Below are 19,305 nucleotides of genomic sequence, written 5' to 3' on the forward strand. Positions count from 1 at the left end.
AGGAATCCACTATTGCCCTTGGACCCCACATAACCTGGCTCTGACAGCTCCGCCCGGAGGGGCCCTTGGCCAGGCCCCGGAGAGGGGGCATCTGGTCCGCTAGGCAGCAGAAGGACAATGACAGGACAAGAGTAGGTCATTTCACACCTGCCATCAGGTCACTGGGCGCCTACTTGCAGCCTAAACTCAGACCCCAACCAACACCTGAGGGCCCACTGGGTGGCTGGGCTTGACCCTGGCCATACACTTGATTCCAGCCTCCTTGCCCTGTGCTGCCCTGTCACGGGGTGGGAGCGAGGGGGCATCATTCTTTTTTCACCTTGTAGGGGGCCCAGAACCCTCCCTTCCCAGGTCTCTGTGGCTCCTCAGGGCCACTGGTTCTGCCTCTGGCTCCCCAAGTCTCTCCGATTCTGTTGGGTGCCAAGGGCTCTGGCTTGGGTGGGCAGTACAAACTCTGGGTGGCGAACCCCAGCAGAACTGGAAGATCTCTTCCTCCCACGGCCTCGCTGGCCAGCGACAACTGCCCCGGAGAACGGGCCACTCTGCACCGTCTAGCCAGGAGTTAACCTCTCCGGAGAGAGGTGGGGCCCGCTCCGGGCCTACCACCGAGTCAGAGTCTGTGACCAGCCAGGGCAGAGGCGGGCTGTGCACAGGAAGCCCTGACCTGGAAGGATCTCTCTGGGCGGGGAGGAGCTGGGAAGGCAGGCTTGGGAGGTGGGAGAGAGGTGGGGGAGCAGTGGGAGCCCTGGAGCAAGAGACCACACGTGGCCAGGGTGGTGGTCCGGGCCCGCCATCTCAGGAGGCCTGGAGTGCCCTGGTGTCCACGATGCCACCCCCAAAGGGCCCGAGGGACTGCTTCAACTCTGGCCTTCTGATTTCAAAACAAAACCAGCCACTAGCAGGGCTTGTCCAGATATTTATCACATATTAATGTGGACTTCATACAGGAAGTAAAATTGATCCAATACACACGGCTGAAATTTGCAGTCCGAGAGGCAGAACCTTCTGATCCCTCAGGAACTTTCTCTTGACTCGTCACCAGATTCTCTAAACACTGCCTGGCGCTGGAAGCCATCCTCCTGATGCACACACACACACACACACACACACACACACACACACCATACACACTAAAACACTCATGCAATTGACCCGCACACACCCACACATACTTACATACACTCACACACTACCTCACACCCCCTGCACTCACGGCGACACACACGATCTTGCACCCACACCCATGCGTACACACTCGGACACACGGCCCACTCACACGCGTCTACAGTCCGTCTCACACCCACGCATTCTCACGTGCACACACACACACACACACGCACGCACTTCCTGCACGGACCAGATCTTGCCACTCTTGGGACTGAGTAGGTTGGGATGGACACCGGCCCGCCACCCTCCTAGCTCTGCGGGTGGCCCTGCCTCCCCTCCAGAGAGGCCCAACTCTTCCCGGCTCATTGTCCTTCCCTGATGCTCACTGAGGGCCGTCTGAGGGCCAGGCACTGTTCTGGGCACAGGGAAATGGGGGGAAATAGGCGGATGAGGCACCGCCTCCCCTGCCTGATGGGTACAGAGACCCAGAGAGGGGGCAGTCCCTTCGAGGGCTGAGGGGCCACCGGCCTGAGATGCACATGCGGGTCCAGTGGGTCTGATGTGCCAGCCTCTCAGCGTCCTTCACTTCAAGCCCCTTTGCCTCTACTCCACCTCAGCCACTTGAATGGGGTCCTGGACCCTGCAGAGCAGGCAGTGGGCGGCCTACCCCTTTGCCTGCTGGCACTCCCACCCTCCACACGGCCACAGGGTGGCCCATGGCTTATGAGGCTGAGCCCATGGCTGAGCCAACCTAGAGGGGTGGGAAGAGACTGCCAGTGTGCTGGGGGCAGGGGGTGTGGGGGCAGAAGGGCCCAGATGCTGGGCGTTTTCTACTTCCCTCCCCCTCTCCGGGCTGTTTAGACACTGCCAGCCATGCGCCCTCCTTCTTGAAGTCCTTTTCCACCCAGCTTCAGACAGACCAGGCTCCTGGCTTCTCTCCCACTTCTCTTCCTGGGCTTCTCAGTGTCCTACACGGCACCTCTTCCTCCACGGGCCTTGCCTCGGCCCCTGTCCCTTCATGCCCCTGGTGGTCTCACTGTCGAGGCTTAAATGATCAAATAAATGCCACCAATTGGGACACTCTCCTTTCCCCATCTTTCCCTTTCTCCTGAGCACCAGCCAAGATTGCCAACTGGCTCCTGAATATTACCCACCAGGGTAAAAATCGCCACTGTCTGGGTCCCTGCCACTGTGGTGCCCTGCACTGAGCCTACAACATAGGAGTTGAGAAATTGAACCCACCTGCCCACCCACCCATATTTGCTGAATGCCTGCGAGGTGCTGGGCACCATACTGGGCAAACACCGATACAGTCGCAGCCCTCCCAGAGCGTACAGAGCATAGGGATTAAGAAACGACCATCCAAACTTTCTATTACAGATTGAGAGGCACGCTTGGAAGAACGGATAGCGCGGAAAACAATCTGGCAGTTCCCTCCAAAGTTAAACACGGAGTTACCCTATGACCCGGCAATTCCGCTCCTAGATATCTACCCAAAAGAATGGAAACCGCACGGCCACACGCGAACTTGCACATGACTCTTCACAGCGGTGTTATTCGCAACAGACAAAAAGTGGAAACAACCCAATGTCCGTTGATGGATGAACAGACAAACAAAATGTGGTCCATCCATACAATGGAATATTACTCAGCCATAAAAAAGGAAGGAGGCTCTGACACCTGCTACAACATGGACGGACCCGGAAGACATTAGGCTCAGTACAAGAAGTCAGACACAAATGACCACAAGTGACATGGTTCCATTTATACGAAATGTCCAGAGGAGGCATATCTATAGTGGTGGCCGGGGGCCAGGGCTTACGGTGAACGGGGGAATGGGGGATTTCTTTTTGGAGCAAGGAACTGTTCTGGAATTAGACAGTGAGGACAGTTGCACAGTGTTGTGAATATACTGAAACCCATTGAACCATTCGCTTTGAAAGGGTGAGTTTTATGTTATGTGAATGATCGCTCAGAGAAAATGATGATAGGGATGGGATGGGGTGGGATGGGATGGCAGAGGGACCACAGGGCAGAAGCAGGAGGGAGGCATGCTACTCTAGAGGAGACTGGAGAGTTCTGCAGAGGCCAGACCCCCACCGGGCCCTGTGGACCAAGGCAGGAGCCTGGCTGGCCTTGCATTTTAGGAAGACCTTCCCTAAAGCCCGCCACTCCTCCTGATGCAGAGGGGCCTCGCTGGGTCCGTGGTGCTGCCCTCCACCCACCTGCTCAGGCCAAGCCTGGCGCTAGCCCTCTGCACTTGCCCAGACCCTTCAGCCACTCCCTACTTGGAGATGGAGACCAAATGTTTTTGCCTGGTGCTCACAGCCCTGCTGGCCTCCCTTTCTCCGTTATCCAAGCCCCACCAGGCTCAGCCCTCCGTGACCACCTGCTTCTTTCTGCCTGTGTCTTTGCACATTCTGTTCCCTCTTGCTGGAAAGGCATTCTCCAACATTTTGAATATTTTTTTTCCTGTGAAATTGTTCCTGTCAGCCTCCACCTCCAGCACGCTGGCTCACTTCTCTCCTCTCTGCAAATATCTCCTACAACCCAGCCCAAGGCACATTCTATGGCAATTACTTCTATATGTGCCAGCCTGCCCTACTGGGTCATGAACGTGCTGAGGGCTAGGGCCTAACTTCTTTTTTTTTTTTTTTTAATTTTTTTTAATGTTTGTTTTTATTTTTGAGACAGAGAGAGACAGAGCATGAACAGGGGAGGGCCAGAGAGGGAGACAGAATCTGAAGCAGGCTCCAGGCTCTGAGCTGTCAGCACAGAGCCCGACATGGGGCTCGGGCTCACGTACCGTGAGATCATGACCTGAGCCGAAGATGGACGCCCAACTGACTGAGTCACCCAGGAGCCCTGGGCCTAACTTCTTTAATTTTCTACTCCAAGATCCTAACACATCTGGAATTTAGCAGGTGCTCGGTAAACATTTGCCAAATGAAGACAAAAATCTCTGTTCTGTTCAGCCAAGTGATCAAGGTCAACACGGACAGTGATAAGTCATAGTGAGAGCTTGGGCCCGTGATGAGATGACAAGGGCATGGTCACCTCTGTGTCTTTCCTCCCAGAACACATCACCCCAGTTTAACTATGAGAAAAACATGTGACAAAGCCAGACGAGGGGACATTTTAGAAAATTCCTGACCAGTCCTCAAAACTGTCAAGGTCATCAGCAGTAGGGATAAGCCTAAGAAACTGTCCCAGCCATGAGGAACCTAAGGAGATTTGACAACAAAATGTCACGTGGGATCCAGGATGGGATCCTGGAAGAGGACAAGGAAATTAGGGAACCTGAATAAAGCGTGGACTGTAGTTAATGTATCAACATCAGTCTGTTAATCATAACAAATGTGCCAGACTAACTGAAGACGTGACTAATAGGGGAAACTGGGTGTGGGGTCTACAGGAACTCTCTGTACAATCGTCTCAATTTTTTTTTTTTTTAAAGTAGGCTTTGGGGAGGGGCGCCTGGGTGGCTCAGTCGGTTGAGCGTCCCAGTTTGGCTCAGGTCATGATCTCGCAGCTCGTGAGTTTGAGCCCTGCGTCGGGCTCTGTGCTGACAGCTCGGAGCCTGGAGCCTGCTTTGGATTCTGTGTCTCCCTTTCTCTCTACCCCTAACCCACTCGCATTCTGTCTCTGTCTCTCTCTCTCAAAAATAAACATTAAAAAAATTTTTTTAAATAAATAAATAAAGTAGGCTTTGGGGAGCCTGGGTGGTTCAGTCAGTTGAGGGTCTGACTCATGATCTTATGGTTCGTGAGTTTGAGCCCCACATGGGGCTCACCCGCTGTCAGTGCAGAGCCCGCTTTGGATCCTCTGTCCCCCTCTCTCCCTGCCCCTCCCCTGCTGGAGTGTGCTCTCTCTCTCTCTCTCAAAAATAATTAAACATTAAAAAAATAATAATAAAGTAGGCTCCATGCCCAATGTGGGGCTTGAACTCATGACCCCGAGATCAAGAGTTTCATGCTCTGACTGAGCCAACAAGATGCTCCACTATCCTCAGTTTTTCTGTAACTCTGAAACTGTTCGAAAAAATAAACCCTACTTTAAAAACAATTTGAGAAAAAGATGCCATATCAGCGTGGACAGAAAAGTAAAGCACAGTTGTAACACGTGCCAGGTGCCGTAGCAAGTAGGACAGGTGCCAGGGCCCCCGACGAGGCCGCAGGGGAGGCAGGACTTGTGCTTGGATTTCTGACTCCAGAACCTCTGCCTTCTTCCTGCTTCCTTTCACTTTAGGAATAATACACATAAAACTCGAATGCCCAATTTACTGGGCACTGAGGAGAGTGCAGTCGTTGGCTTTCAATGGGGAGAGGGGGTGAGTGTGTATGTGCCCTCTCTCAGAGCCTGGCATTTTCAGAGGCAAGAATAAAGACCCCAAGTTTCCTTCCAGTTTGGCTCCCCACTTCCCCTCCCCCCGCCAGCTTGTGATCCTCTTCTTGGAATGGTTATGGGGGACACAGAAAAATTTCTGAATCTGATGCCTCAGGAGATGCCATGTGACCCTAGATGCCCAGCCTGCCAGGACGGTCACTGTGGGCCCGCAGACCGCCATGGCCCTGGCTGGCTCCAGCTCCTGGGGAAATGGCCTGGTGTCTGGGCCCTTTCCCTTGGCGAGGGGCGGGCAACCGATCTGTAACCTTGGGTAACAAGAACAGCAGTTGGAATTCAGGGCTTACTGTCTATCCTCCTCTTTCCCCCAGTTCTCGCTGCAACTCCATGCTGCTCTAGATGTTTCCATATCCGTGTCTCTTCTTCCATGGCTCTGTGGGTGTGTGTATAACTGTTCCCAGATCTCTTGGCCTCCTGGGAGAACTTCAGAGCCAGTAGCCTGCGTTCAAATCCCTCCTACATCCCTTTCTATCTTTGAGATACACTTTGCCTCAGTCTTGTCATCTGAAAACAGGGTTAACTGTTAAACAGTACCTGCCTCCCAGGTTTTGTTGGGAGGAATACCTGAGCTAAACCTGTCAAGTGCTTAGGACAGGAGCAGACCCATAGTATTTGTTCTCTGAGGGATGGAAAGTTCCATGAGGGCCGGGGCTGTCTAGCCCACCCCTGGATCCCCAGAGTTCCATCACAGCATCAGGCATCCAATATTTGTGGGATGAATAAACAAACCTCCCCTCCTCAGCAGGCCCACCCCCAGTGTGGTGGCCCTCTTTAAAAGTTAAACGCAGTAAAACTATCATTATCATTATTGGTAATAATAGCAGCAGCAAATACCTTCAGATTAAAATCTGAGAGGTGGACCAGTATGACCTGTGGAATCCCTTCTGACCTAAAAAAAAATAAAATAAAATAAAATGTTTACTGCCCTGTATCATCTTCAACTTTCCTACTGCCACCGAAACAGCTTCATTCCTGCAAACCCCTCGTTCCTCTAGGTCCCTGAGAATGACAAAGGGGAACATTTAAAGCCCTTATGAGCCTTCCAGGGACCCATGAATAAGATAAGTGGCATCTTGCAAGGCACTTGGCTCTTCAAAGCCAAGATGATAGCTTTTCTGGTGCCCGTGTCAGCTGCACAGGCTCACTGGGCCAGGGGGCAGGGGTGAGGTGGGTGCTCCCTGCCTTTGGGGGCTCTCCAAGGCCAACGGGTCGACTTCTTTCTGGGGAAGAGATTTAGGTGCTCTTTCGTAAGTGGGTTGAGTAGGGAAGACTGTCAGATCCTGAAACGATGCAAGTATTTACCGAGCATCCAGTCGCCTGAGACTCAGCCATGAACAGAGAGGCACCCTGCCCTCGTGGGACTAGTGGTCTCCTGTGGGAGGCAGACCTCAATGAAACCATCTCACCACACATCACAGCACGCTGAGCCATGCAGGAAAAGTGCAGGCGAGCTGTGCTGTGCGGATGGGGCCTTCGAAATCTCCCTGGAAGGGATACATCGCTTCCCTGGGTCTGGTGAGTTCGTGCTCACTCCTTTCACTGCCCCTGTTTGGCTACCGGAGCCCATGTGCTACAGACTCCCCTGGGCAAGGTGGGGCTTGCTGCCTATCCAAGTTCTTCCAGCTACGGGTCCCTTTTCCCAGGGAGCAGCACACAGGGTGCGCCCCATGGATAGCATCTGGGACACAGGGCCTGCAGGATGAGGCCCACCAAACAAGGCACGATTTCCTGAATGCACCACGCTGGCTCCTGCTTGGTGGGCCTCTGTCCAAGCACTCTGCCTGCCTGGCACGCCCTTCCCTGCCATGCCTGCCCGGTGAGCTCTTCTCTGGGCCTCTATGTCATCCTTGCTCCACCCTCCCTGACGCCCCAGGGATGCGTTGGACCCTTTCTGTGCTCCCGCCGCACGCTGTGCATAATTCCATCTCATGCTTCCACAGGGCAAGCAGCAGGACGTGGTGGGAAGGGCACACACTGGAATCTAGGTTCCTCCAGGTTGTTCGGAAGATTAAATGAGATAATATGTAAATGGTGCTTGGCACAGGGCCTAGCATGTGGCACGGGCCTGATCGCAGGGCACACCGCTGGTTTCAGCTCTTGCCTCCCGATGCCAGGAGGGTCTTTAGCTGCGGGGCAGGGACCACATGTGACATTCTTTCATACCCCAGCAGCTGACTCGGTGCCTAATACTTGGTAGGGCTTCACCTAGAACAATCAGCGCCTCTATTTTGCAAGAGGAAATTGAGATCACGTTCCTCCTTGCCCCCCTGCACCTGCCAAAGCACATAGACACAAAGACACAGGCCTGTATCCCAAGCGAGGGTAAGAGTGCACCGATGCTGTTCACAAGCAGCTTTCTCGTGTTTTCCCAAGGAGTTCGTACCCAGCCTCTTCTGAGGAGCCTTCTGACCCCACTGGATCTGCACAAGGTCCCACCCTGGGGAGGTGGAGACTGTTTCCTGTGTACCTCGTGACCTTCAGGAGTCTTCACCACCCCTCCCTTCAGCAAGTGGGCAGAGCAAACCTCTCCCTACCCAGGTCTATGCATCAGAGGTGTACGCGGGCCAGAGGCATTGCCAGCAAGCAGTCCCCATCCTACCCTCCGTCCCCACGGGAGGCTTCTGTGTGGCCACAAATCCCACAACAGACCATCTCTCAACCCCCACCTGAGCCGGCTTCCTGAGATGCAGCTGGGCCACAGAGAGATGGCCATCATCCAGAGAGGTGCCAACGAATTACAACCAGGGGACGAGGGCGGCCAGTGATCCTGCCAGCGCCCATGGATGGATGACTGCCCTGCTGGACCCCACCGGCCCCTTCCACATGGCGCCCAGGGGGACATTCAGGACTACATCCTAACCTCATTGGCTCCCCTGCAGTACAAAGCGAGGATCTAAGGATCTTCCCCCCCCATTTTCCAGATGGAGAAGTTGACGCCCCGAGCCAATATGGGCTCCTTCTCAGGGCCGTCCAGAGTCCACTGGTGAATATCCACAAAGAAGCCTGGGCTTGTTTCTCTGGGGCTTTCCAGGCTAATGTCGGTCAAAGGAGCCCAGACAGGCAGTGCGGGGGCTGGACTGATCTGGATTCGGCGCAGGCGGGACCCAGACTCCTCCTCACCCCCGCAGTCCTGGCCACACCATCGTGCCCGCTCTGTGATCTCCTTTCCTCATCTCTGTGCCAGGGCCAAGCCACCTGCAGCTCCTTCCAAACAGCCCACAGGGGTGACCACAAAAGCCCAGGGGCGCCCACAGGTTGGACCTGAGGGTGACAGCTGTAGGGTGGCAGGACGGGCGGAGGGAACCAACACGACCCGGGAAGACCCGTGGATGCTGGGGCCTCTAGCTTGACCAAAGCCCGGCCCGGGGACAAACCAAGCTGACTACTCACTTGTGTTCCACCCGAGCCTCTTCAGCACATTCTTCCCTTCTGAAAATATTCCTTAACAAAGAGCTGTGTGCTTCTGGCAGGCCCCAGCCCGGCCCCACCGGGTCCCAAATGCCAGGGGAGAAGGGAGCCGTTTCATTTTGGCATGACACGCGGGTGGTGGGTGAAGGAACTCACGCGGGCTATGAGGGGCTGCCCCTGGCGCGTGCATGATGGGGTCCGGAAGCTGGTCCTGCCGGTCTGGTCAGACTTCAGGAGCAGCCTGAACTCCCCCTCCCCACCAGGGGGGTGGCATAAATCAGGGGGGCAGGCAGTGGGGAGGGGGGGCTTCCCTTTGGGAGACTTCAGTGTAGGAGGGAGAGTGAGTGTCCTTCCCTCTGAAGAAGGGCAAAGCAGGGAGAGACGGGTACGGGGAGAGAGGCCCGGGGCAGGTGTCCACAGGGGTGCTGGGAGATTCTGGGTCACCCTGCCACCCTTCAGGGCCCCAACGGGGACGCCGGGCAGGCTGGCCGCCTGGGGCAGGGCAAACAGCTCCTGTCTCCAAGTCTGCCTGCGCCGGGAGCTTTGGGCACTACGGGAGGACCCGGGCAGGTGGCGTCTACGGAGGCGTGTGAAAGTGCTAAGGAGTCCTGCGTGTGCGAGTGTGTGGGGGGAGGTACCAATTGTCTGCGTCTGTGTTGGAGGTCCTAAGTTTTTCCGTGTGCGTAGGGGATCCGAGTGTCTAGCTCTGTGTGTGTGTGTGTGTGTGTGTGTGTGTGTGTGTGTGCGCGCGTGCGAGAGCGCGCACGCCCGCGTACCAGGGGGCTCCTGGATGCCTGTGTGTTGGGGGGCAGGATGTCTGTCCCGACGCGTTGTGGAGGGTTCGTGGTCATCTCTCTGCGCGAGAGAACTGTTGGCTCCCAGATGTGCGTGTGTGCACGCGCACGGGCGCGTGTGGGGCTCTCAGAAAGATGTGTCTCTGGGAGGGGAGGAGGGTTCAGAATATCTATCTGTTGGGAGGTCCTGAGCATGAGGGGAGGGTGGATGCTCAGGAAGCAGGCTCAGGGGTGTGTGTGCAGCTGCTGGAACGCGCTGGGAGGAGCCCGAGGAGTGATTTTTCCGGGTGCCCTTGGGCATGGGGTTGCTGGGGGTGGGAGATGGGCCAGCAGGCCGAGGTCAGGCCTGTGGGTACGAATCCTGATTCACAGAGGCTAGGGGAGGGGTCCTGTGGGGTCGGAAGGGAGGGGTAGGGCTCTGAGGCTAACACCCTTGGGGCTGGGGGCAGGCCTGGGCCCTGAGATAGGATGCCAAGTGAGGGGAGGGAGGGGTGGCAAGGGGTCTGCAGATGGGAGGGGTCCTGAGGGATCCGGACAGAGGGAGGGCGGGGGTCCTGGGCCTGCAGGGAAGGGGGGGGGGGCCTGGGGGGGGCGGGTCTGCGGGGTGGGGGCTGGGGGAGCCCCGAAGGGTCCGGGAGGAGTCCTGCGCGTCTGTGGAAGGGGTGGGCGGGAGCTCGCGGCCGAGGGGGGCAGGCTCTTGGGGAGGGGGCGGGATGGGGGAGGGGGCGCCCGGAAGGGCCCGGGGAGGGGCCCCGAGGGGTCCGGAGGCACCGGGAACGAGGGTGGGCGGGGGCCGGGGCCCAAGGCCGACGGCCGGGGTCCGTGCCGGGAGTGCCGAGGGCCCCCGGCGCGGGTTCCGCGGCGAGACGGCCCGAGCCCCGGTCTTGCCGGGCCCCCCGCGGGCCGCAGCGCGGAGCCGGCGGCCTGAGAAGGCGCCCGGGAGGCACGGCCCGCGCCGCCTGCCTACCTGCGCCGAGCGCGCCGCCATCGCCGTGCCGAGCCTCACCGTCCCGGGCCGCGCCGCTGGATCCCCGCCGCGCCGCTCGCCCCGCAGCCCCGGCCCGGCCCCCTCAGCCGCCCCCCGGGACCGCGGCCGCCGCCGGTTCTGCCGCTGCCATTTCACCCGCTGACAGGAGCGGCTGCCCCGCCCCCGAGGCCCCGTCAGCCAATTCGCCGCCCCCAGGCACCCTGGCTCCGCCCACGGTCCAGGAGTGACAGGATGCCGGGCCAATCCGTGGCCATTCCGTGAGGAGGGCCCTGGCTACGGCCAGAAGGTTGCCGCCTCTAAGGAGAGAAGCAAATTGAAATTAGGAAAGCTGTGAAGGACGGGCAGTTTTTCCTATCGACATGTGGAATCCTGTTGAGCAACACCTGGCGGCACCAATAACAAGGAGGGAGGGGTGTGTCTCCGAGGAAAGGCTGCAGCCTTGAAGAACCCCAGACAGAGGCAGCCAAGCGTTTGGCCCTAAGCCCCGCCCAGAGCCGGGCTTTCTGCCCAATAACGAGACGTCTTGAGACGTCCATTATTATCTGCCCCTCAAATCTCGGCCATGGCAACTGTTGGGACTCTATAAAGAAGATTGACGCCTCGGGACCCAATAACACCGATGGAAGGCGGTGCACTAACATTCTCTGGCCAATGGGATCGTGAGGTTGGTTTGAGGTTGGTCTCCCGGGCGGTGGGGCTTGAGGCCTGGATTGAATGAAATAGGGGAGGGGCTGAGAGGGGCGTGACCTGGACCAACAATGGGGCGGGGCCGAGAAGGGGCGTTGGCAGGCTGAGGGGGCGGTGATGGGACCGCACCTTTGAGACCGGCTTTATGCTGGGGGGCGGGACTGTTGGGGGTGGGGTCACATCCAAGGCTCAAGCCGGTTCCCGAACCTGGTCTAGGCCGGGTTAAGTATCTTCTCTGGGGCTCACAGTGCTTTATGTTCACCCATCAAAACTCTGATCAGGCTGTTACCACTGCTTATACGGCCCTCCCACGCCCCACGTGGGGTGTGGGTGTGAGTGGATGATGCAGGGCGTAGGCAAGGGGCCTGGCTCCTGGAAACTAAGTATAAATGCTTGATGAATGAAGGGATGAATGAATGGTAGCCCCCAGACTCTCAACAAGGAAGAAAAACGGTGGGGGAGTGTCACTCAGGCTGAAGAAGAGCATGTAGGGACAGTCACTGATGGCAGGCAAGACTTAGCAAAAAGGACACGTTCCCACCCCAAGGGATGGACCCTGGAGGGGGTGGGGCAGGGAAAGACCCTGTCACCGAAGAGAGGGTGACATTGTAGGTTCCGAATGGGGGCTGAAGATGGGGAGACAGAAATGGGTATGGGGGGGCTTGGGATGGAGAGTGGGCCGTTATCAGGACTTTCTAAGATCTGAGGTTTCAACCTTCTAAATACCAGGGGCTTCTATCTGGTTTTGGGAGCAATGACTGACATCTGTTCGCTCCATGCCCCTGGCCATCTCTCCTTGCCTCTGTCTACGCTCTGTTCTATCTACATTTTGCTTCTGCCTGCATTCTCCCTGCCACTGTGTATTCTCTCTGCCCCTGCCTAACACTCTGATTCTGTCCACACCGTCTTTGTCTCTCTCTCTCTCTCTCTCCCTTACTATCTACATTACATCTATTAAAATTCTGGAATTGTAAGAAAAGCCCCAAAACATATTTCTAAAAACTCTGGTGGTAAAAATAAATATAATGCATTCCTTCTCCCCACATGCCCATATCCCCTTTCCCAATTTTTTTTTTTTTTTTTTTTAAGAACAGATCTTTACCTCCCTTCGTTTAAAGTCAGCTTATGTGCTGGGCATTTCATAGTCTTGACAAAGTTATAAGGTGACTTTGGACTTGCAGAGTACGAAGCTGAAATGAATCTCATCGACATTGTCCCCTGATTTCCTGGGTGGGCTTGAGAGGGGGCCACAGACCTGCATGAACATGGTTAGAAATGTGATACAGGATGTTAAGTCAGGAGGGTAAGAGTAATGCCAGGACATGATAAGGATCAATTGACCAGCAAGGGACAATCCTTATGTTGGCTGTCCATGGTCCCTCAGTGGGTGGGGGCAGGGGGAGGAGGACTGAGGAGCCATCATAAGGGCCAAAGTCTTGGGATTTGCCCCGGTTTCCAGAGGTCTTCCCCACTAGTGATCCCCTCAGAAAAGAACAGTTTGGTGTGAGCCATACCTTCCGAGGGACAGAAAAACCTGGACAGCTAGCCAGGATGTGAGAAACAAAAAGGTCTGTGGAGGCACATGTCAGGGTGGAGTCCGGGGTACCCCGGAAAGGGGTCATGACCAGTTCATTTCCGGGGTCTTTCCTGGGAGATTAGCAGCATCTGGTGTCTGGTGAATAAAGTCAAACACAAGAAGGATGCACAGGACATTTGACCCTCTTGTCCTCACATGGCCATTTTCTCACAAAGGATGTTTTTATTCTGGGGACACTTTGATTCCATTTTTATAAGCACAGTGGAAAAAAATCCAACACATTTCTGTTGGAAAATACTTTTGAATCACAAACTGCATTTAGCCAATTAGATTCCTGGATCCTTTTTCTATTTAGTGGAGCTAAACCGTTCCCAATTTTTTTTCCTATGCTCATTTTTACTTGATTGAAATCATCTTTATCGGGAACATTTTTTACCATGTGATTTTTGGAAACATTCGATTCATTAATGAGGCTCATTTTGTCCAATTTTTACCAACTGTCAATTCTACCACTGTGATTTTTTTGGTGTGTGGCTGTCATATCTTCAGAGTTGAATTTTGCACATTCAAGTTTATTAAAAGACTCTTCGCTCAGTATTTTTCTGATAACCAGTTTTAGCACAATAACAATTTTTTTCTGGGTTAAACTTTGGATTCAAAATTCATTTGTTGTGAATACTGACCATGGGAGCCTAGAATTTATTTGTCTCAAAGAGAGCCGAGAAAGCCACAGTATCTGTAGCTCCTCTTATGAAGAGGTGAAGTGTGTTTTCTTATCACTTGACTCTGACCTAGCTTTGTCACATGCTCTGACCAACAGAATGCATCAGAAATAAGGCTGGGGTAATTCTAAGCTTAGACCTTAACACCTTAACAGGTGTTGTGACTTCTTTTTCTTTTTTGAAAAATGTTAATTATGATTATATATATATATCGACACGCCCTTTTTTTAATTGTAATTTTAATTTTTTTCATTTATTTATTTTTGAGAGACAGAGAGAGCACAAGTGGGGAGAGGCAGAGAGAGAAGGAGACAGAATCCAAAGCAGGCTCCAGGCTCCGAGCTTTCAGCACAGAGCCCCATGCGGGGCTTGAACTCACAAACAGAGATCATGACCTGAGCCGAAGTTGGACGCTCAGCCGACTGAGCCACCCAGACACCCCAACACTTGCCCTTTTTAAGACTACAGTTCGATGCATCAAGTACATTCACAATGTTGCGCAATCATTGCAAATCATTCCAAAATGTTTTCATCATCCCCAAATAGAAACTCTGTCCCCATTAAACACTAACTCCCCATCCCCCCCGTCCCTAGCCCCCTGATTACCTTGATTGTACTTTCTGTCTCTATGAATTTGGCTCTCCTAGTTACCTCATATAAGTGGAATTACCCAATATTTGTCCTTTTGTGCCTGACTTCTTTCACTTAGCATAATGTTTTCAAGATTCATCCACGTTGTAGAATGTGTCAGAACTCCATTCCTTTTTTTGTGGTTGAGTAATATTCCATTGTGTGTGTGCACGACGTGCTGTTTATTCACTCCCCTGTTGATGGACACTTGGGTTGTTTCCATCTTTTGGCTTTTAATTTTTTTTATTTTTTAAAATTTACATCCAAATTAGTTAGCATACGGTGCAACAGTGATTTCAGGAGTAGATTCCCTAGTGCCCCTGACCCATTTAGCCCATCCCCCCTCCCGCAGCCCCTCCTGTAACCCTCAGTTTGTTCTCCATATTTATGAGTCTCTTCTGTTTTGTCCCCCTCCCTGTTTTTATATTATTTTTGTTTCCCTTCCCTTATGTCCATCTGTTTTGTCTCTTAAAGTCCTCATATGAGTGAAGTCAGATGATTTTTGTCTTTCTCTGACTTATTTCACTTCGCATAATCCCCTCCAGTTCCATCCCCGTACTTGCAAATGGCAAGATTGCATTCTTTTTGATTGCCGAGTAATACTCCATTGTGTATATATACCACATTTTCTTTATCCATTCATCCATCGATGGACATTTGGGCTCTTTCCATACTTTGGCTATTGCTGATAGGGCTGCTATAAACATGGGGGTGTGTGTGTCCCTTCGAAACAGGACACCTGTATCCTGTAGATAAATGCCTCGTAGTGCAATTGCTGGGTCGTAGGGTAGTTCTATTTTTAGTTTTTTGAGGAGCCTCCATACTGTTTTCCAGAGTGGCTGCACCAGCTTGCATTCCCATATTTTTTGGCTTTTGTGAATAATGTTGCCTCGAACATGGATATGCCAATATCTCCTTGAGTTCCTGCTTTCAATTCTTTTGCTATCTACCTAGGAGTGGAATTGCTGGATCATATGGTAATTCTGTGTTTGGCTCTTTGAGGAACTACCAAAGGGTTTTTTCCACAGTGGCTGCCTCATTTTACATTCCCACCAGCAATGCACAAAGGTTCCTATTTCCACACATCCTTGCCAGTACTTGCTTTTTTTTTTTCATTGAAAAAAATTTATAGCTGTTTTAGTAGGTGTGAAATGTTATCTCATTGTGGTTTTAATTTGTGTTTACCTAGTGACTAACAGGGAGAGAGCATCTTTTCATGTGCTTATTGGTCATTCGTACAGCATCTTGGCAGATATGTTGTTCAAGTCTTTTCCCCATTTTTTAAACTGAGTTGTATGTCTTTTTGTTGTTGTTGAGTTGCAGAAGCTCTTTATATATTCTGGATATTAAGCCCCTATTAGATATATCATTTACAAATATTTTCTCCCATTCAGTCAGTTGTCTTTTTACCTTCTTGAGAACGTCCTTTGATGCACAAGGATCTTAAGTTTTGATGAAGTCCAATTAATCTGTTTCTTTTTTGTTGTCTGTGCTTCTGAGATCGTATCTTAGAATCTATTGCCAAATCCAGCATCATAAAGATTTAACCTTACATTTTCTTCTACAAGTTGTTTGGTTTTTGTTCTTATATTTAGGTTGTTGATCAATTTGCAGTTAATTTTTATATCTGGTGTGAAGTAGGGGCCCAATTTCATTCTTGTGCATTTGGAGATCCAGTTGTCCCACACCAGTTATTGAGGACACTATTTTTCCCCATTGAATGGACTTGGTACCATTGTAAAAACTCAACCGAACATAGATGTATGGGTTTGTCTCTGGGCTTTTATTTCAATTCCATTGATTATATGTCTATCCCTATCTCAGAACACAGTGTTTTGCTTACTGTAGCTTTGGATTAAGTTTTGCAATCTGAAAATGTGAGTCTTCTAACTTTGTGTCTCTTTTTTTAAAGATTGTTTTGGCTTTCTGGGACCCCTTGCAATTTCATATGAATTTGAGAATTGGCATCTCTAGTCTGCTAAAAGGACTTGTTGGAAGTTTGGTATTTTTTAATCTGTTGATAGCTTTGGGAAAGAATGACTTTTTTTTTTAAGAGAGAGAGAGAGAGAGAGAGAGAGAGAGAGAGAGAATGCACAAGCCAGAAAGGAGAGAGGCGGATGGAGAGAGAGATCTTAAGCAGGCTCCACCACGCTCAGTGTGGAGCCTGACACAGGACTCGATCTCACAACCGTGAGATCATGACCTGAGCCGATATCAAGAGTTGGACACTTAGCCAACTGAGCCCAGGTAGTATTGACATCTTAAGAATATTAAGTTTGCTGGGGTGCCTGGGGGGGCTCAGTCAGTTGAGCGTCCAACTTTGGCTCAGGTCATGATCCCACAGCTCGTGTGTTCAAGCCCTGCATAGGGCTTTGTGCTGACAGCTCGAAGCCTGGAGCCTGCTTCAGGTTCTGTGCCTCCCTTTCTCTCTGCCCCTAATCCAGTCACATTCTGTCTCTGTCTCTCTCAAAAATAAATAAACATTAAAAAAAAAAAAGAATATTAAGTTTGCCTATCCTTGAACACAGGGTATCTTTCCACCTGTTATGTATTCTTTAACTTCTTTCAGCAATATTTTGTAGTTTTTCAATGTACAACTTTCCACCTCAGGTATTTTATTCTCAGGTATTTTACTCTTTTATTTAAAACAATTTTTTTAATGTTTATTTTTGAGAGAGACAGAGACAGAGCGTGAGCTGGGGAGAGGCAGAGAGAGAGGGAGACACAGAATCTGAAGCAGGCTCCAGGCTCTGAGCAGTCAGCACAGAGCCTGACGCGGGGATGGAACTCATGGACTGTGAGATCATGCCCTGAACCGAAGTCGGGTGCTTAACCGATGGAGCCACCCAGGTGCCCCTCCTTTTCTTGATCTTAGGGGGAAAGTTTTTGGTCTCTCACCATTGAGAATTGTTGTAGTCCCTTTGGGCTTTCATAACAAAATACCATAGAATGGGTAGCTTATAAACAACAGAAATTTATCTCTTTTGTTCTGGAGGCTGGAAATTAGATCAAGGTAGTGGTAGATTCCGTCCCTAGGGACTTCCTTTAGCATTTCTTGCAGGGCAAGTCTAGTGGTCATGAACTCTCTCAGCTTTTGTTTGTCTGAGAATATTTTGATTTCTTCTTTATCTTCGAAGGATAGTTTCGCCAGATATAGAATTCTTGGTGGATAGTTTTTTTTTTTCCTTTCAGCACTTTAAATATGTCACCACAGTCTCTTCTGATTGCCATGACTTCTGGTGAGAAGTCAGCTCTTAGTATTGAGGATCCCTTGGAGATGATGAATCACTTCTCTTGCTGCTCTCAAGATTTTCACTTTGTCTTCTGACAGTTTGATTACGATGGGTCTCAGTCTCTTTGAGTTTAATCTTATTTAGAGCTCGTTGAAGTTCATGGATTTGAAGATCCATGTTTTTTACCAAATTTGGGAGTTTCAATCATTGTGTATTTTTGTTTGTTTGTTTTTTGTTGTTGCTTTCTTTTTGTTTTTGTTTTCAAATGGTATTTCTACTTCTCTCTCTCTTCTCCTCCTGGGAATCCCATAATGTGTGTATTGGTCCATTTGATTCTATCCCAAAGGTCCCTTAGACTCTGTTTATTTTTCTTCATTCTTTTTTCTTTCTGCTCCTCAGGTTTGACAATCTCAATTGTGCTATCTTCAACTTTTCTGATTCTTTCTTCTGCCTGCTTAAATATACTGTTGAACACTACTAGTGATCTTTAATTTTCAGTCTTGAACTTTTCAATTCTATGATTTTTGTTTGGTTCCTTTTTTATAATTCCTATCTCTTTATTGACATTCTCATTCTATTCATACATTGTTTTCCCCGTTTCTTTTAAATCTTTATCCATATTTTCTTTTCACTTGTTGAGACCAGTTAAGATGGTTATTTAGAAATCTTTTTCTAGTAAGTCCAGTATTTGGACTTCTTCAGGGATGGTTTCTGTCAATTTGTTTTTTTCCTTTGAATGGGCCATACTTTTATGTTTCTTTGTATGCCTTTGATTTTTTTTTTTTTGTCGAAAACTGGACATTTGTATGTTTATAATGTGGTAACTTTGGATATCAGATTCTCCCTTGGCTCCAGAATTTGATGTTGGATGTTATTGTTTTTGTGTTTTGATTGGTGAGAGCTCCAGTAATGCATTTTTTAAGTAAGTGACTTCCTCTGACAATTCTTGCAAATACCATATTCCTTCATGTGCGTGGTCACTGAAGTCTCTGTTGCTTAGTTTGTGGTTCAGCTGGTGTTTTTGCAGAGATTTGTTTTAAACACCAGGAGCTAAAAAAGCAAGCAAATAAAACAAAAACCCCACCTTTCTGTCTTCACAAATGGCTTCTGTGCCAGAGCACTCCTTCAACACTTAGCCAGGCTTGCACTGAGGCTAGAATCAGCCTGAAGTAAACCTTGGGGTCTTCTCAGGTCTTTTCTGAGCATGTATTTTGCCTTGGGCATGCACCAGACTTTCTACATCCCAGTTGATACACAGGTGTTTCTGAATATCCCAGTTTTCCAAAAACACTCTCCCCAGCTTTTGATCCTGAGCCCCAGGTAATGTAGTGTATGGTTTGACCATAATCTTTGCCTCAGATGTCTACAGGTTGTTAAGCCAAGTTTACTTGAATGCCAAGTAAGTAAAACAGAGATGTGTACTTTGTGTCAGTCTTTCAGGTAGTTTCCAGACAGGTTAGAACAGGCACTCATTATAATTTTTGAATAAAGCCTCCTCTGTTCCCTCCAGAACCAGGGACAAGGGTCTCACACTGGGAACATGGGCTTCCCTTTTTAAGACAATGCCATACCAGGGAGAGGGTGGGACAAGGGCAAATAAAAATGCCACAAAGGCTTTTACCATTTTGGAGTTGCCCTTTTTATTATTATTATTAATTCAGGATTTACTTGGTTGCTCTGAATCTTTGACTGTTTTCCAGAGTTCTGAAAATTTGGTGATGACAATTTATACTTGTTTTTTGCTGTTTCTATTGGGGATGGATGAAGGCTGCCTACTCTGATTTAGCCCAAGCTA

The 19,305-nt window shown here is 50.8% G+C and overlaps 1 protein-coding gene across 1 annotated transcript in view; it reads right to left on the reverse strand.

The window, feature by feature from the left end:
* The window catches only part of EVI5L (ecotropic viral integration site 5 like), a 29,365-nt gene extending 18,592 nt beyond the window's left edge, over window positions 1–10,773 (reverse strand). The window contains exon 1 of the mRNA XM_049639816.1: window positions 10,681–10,773. The gene's annotated coding sequence lies outside the window, so the exon portion shown is untranslated. The remainder of the gene's footprint in view (window positions 1–10,680) is intronic.
* Between the last annotated feature and the right edge of the window lie 8,532 nt (window positions 10,774–19,305).

Source organism: Panthera uncia, chromosome A2 (genome assembly GCF_023721935.1).
Source record: "Panthera uncia isolate 11264 chromosome A2, Puncia_PCG_1.0, whole genome shotgun sequence".
NCBI classification, from domain to species: domain Eukaryota; kingdom Metazoa; phylum Chordata; class Mammalia; order Carnivora; family Felidae; genus Panthera; species Panthera uncia.